Consider the following 2,299-nt stretch of genomic DNA (forward strand, 5'->3'; position numbering starts at 1 on the left):
TTTTTTTATTTAGGTGTTTATTGCTATAAACTTCCCACTTAGCATTGCTTTTCCTGTATCACATAGATTTTGATATGTTGTGTTTATATTTTCATTTGTTTTAAGAATTCTTTTTTTCCATCTTACTTTCTTCATTGAGTCAATGGTTGGTCAGCACCGTTGTTTCATTTCCATGTATTTTTATAGTTTCCAAAGTTCCTCTCGGTATTGATTTCTAGTCTTATTCCATTGTAATCTGAGAAGATACTTGACATAATTTTGATTTTAAAAAACGTTGAGACTTCTTTTGTGGCCTAATATATGGTCTATCCTGAAGAACATTCCATGTGCTGATGAGAATGTATATTCTGTAGTTGTTGGACAAACTGTTCTGTAAATACCTGTTGGGTCCATTTGGCCTAAAGTGCAGATTAAATCCACTGCTTCTTTGTTGATTTTTCCATCTAGATGATCTACCTAACGCTGAGCGTGGGGTGTTGAACTCCCCCACTGTTGCCTTGTTGCAGTCTGTTTCTTTCTTTAGATCTAGTAATATTTGCTTTTCAGATCTGGGTGCTCCAGTGCTGAGTGCATATATTTTTAGAATTGTTATTTCCTTTTGCTGGATTGGAGCCTTTGTCATTGATAGTGGCTTTTTGTTTGTTTGTTTGTTTTTTACTGTTTTTGACTTAAAGTGTTTTTTTTTTTTTGAAGGCAATTTTATAACTTTATTTGATGTATTTGACAATCAGCAATTAGTTCTCATCCACATTGACTGTGTAGATTTTTGAAAGTGGTAACAGGTACATAAGTAATCAAAGTATAGAGCTTATTTGGTGAATCTTCATCCTCATCATGTTTTCTGGACGACTGTACACAGATTCGGTATGGGACATTCCTTATTCCTTTGGCCCAGACAGCTTTGTTGGGCCTGGTATATATGCGCACATCTGGAGTTCCCATCTCCTTCATGACAAATTTCCGAGTCTCTCTGAGTGCCTGAGGGGCACGCTTCTTGAAGCCCACTCCATGGCTGCGCTTGTGAATGTTAATGGTGTATTCTCGGGTCACCACCTCATTGAAGGCAGAACGGCCCTTCTTCTTCTTGCCACCCTTCTTTGCGGGAGCCATTCTGCCAGGTCCAAGTTGGAAAGGCTAAAGTGTGTTTTATCTGATATAAGTATAGCTATTCCTGGTTGCTTTTGCTTTTCATTTTGTGTAATAAGTGTTCAGCTGCCAACAGTGCCGCTAGGCAGGGCAATCTCCAGGCCCTTGGACAGCATGCTTGAGAACTGGGGGCACAGGACCAGGATCGTGGATTTGTCCTTAGGCCCTCTGCTAGTGTGTCCAAGCACTGCTTGTAATAGGCAAAGGCCGGTGGTTCCCAGGCTGCTGGCAGAATGCTCAGGTAGGGACAGTGGTGGCTGGTGCTGTGGGCCTGTCTCTGAGGAGGGTGGGGCCGCTCTGAGTGAGAGCAGTTTGGGAAGGCAGCTACGGGGTGTGCAGTTTGCTCACATTTTGACCCAGCAACAGCCCGTGGCAGAGGAGGAAGTTAAGATTTGTCCTTGGTGTGTGTAAAAGTGTCAGCCTCCCCTCTCCTTTGACAGTCCTTTGGGGGCTGAGTTCTCAGAATGGTGCCACGTGGCAGTTGCTTGGGGTTCGGAAGCCTGTGGGACTAGTGTGAGGGTTCTTTCTGGAGTAGGGCCTCTACACAATCTCTAAGTGGCTCTGTGTGTTAGTCTGGGGGCTCATGAGGGTCAAGGCGCTTTCCTGTGGCTAGGAATGTAGAAGTCCATGGTGGGAATGCGGAGCCCTGGGGGTCATTCACTTGCCCTTTCCCTGTTCAAGGGAGGTTTTCTCAGCTTCTAGCTGATCCTAGCTCAGTAGGTTGCCCCGTTTCCCTCTCCTTTGCTTTTGATGCTTCCTACCACTTTCCTATTGAATTCTAGTGTTTTCTCTTAGATGATCTATTCAAAGTATGAATATCTACTTGCCATTTCTTGTCCTCTCCACAGAAGAGGTGTGTGCTAGCTGCACTTAGTCAGCCATCTTGGATTTCTTCCACTGGTTCCTTGGTGGGTTGCTGATATTAATTGCCAGAAAAGCTTTCCCCCTTCCCCAGGGCCTTTCTGGAGAATTATTCTATTAAAAAAAAAGTGTCCCAGCACTTTGGGAGGCCGAGGCGGGCCGATCGCGAGGTCAAGAGATCGAGACCATCCTGGTCAACATGGTGAAACCCCGTCTCTACTAAAAAATACAAAAATTAGCTGGGCATGGTGGCGCAGGCCTGTAGTCCCAGCTACTCGGGAGGCTGAGGCAG

At 44.7% G+C, this 2,299-nt stretch overlaps 1 pseudogene; it reads right to left on the bottom strand.

Moving 5' to 3' along the window:
- Nucleotides 1-734: 734 nt before the first annotated feature.
- LOC105731302 (large ribosomal subunit protein eL31-like) lies at nt 735-1,110 on the bottom strand (annotated as a pseudogene).
- Nucleotides 1,111-2,299: the final 1,189 nt, after the last annotated feature.

This window comes from Aotus nancymaae, unplaced genomic scaffold (genome assembly GCF_030222135.1).
Source record: "Aotus nancymaae isolate 86718 unplaced genomic scaffold, 86718_ANA_hifiasm-v0.15.2.pri h1tg000033l, whole genome shotgun sequence".
NCBI lineage: Eukaryota > Metazoa > Chordata > Mammalia > Primates > Aotidae > Aotus > Aotus nancymaae.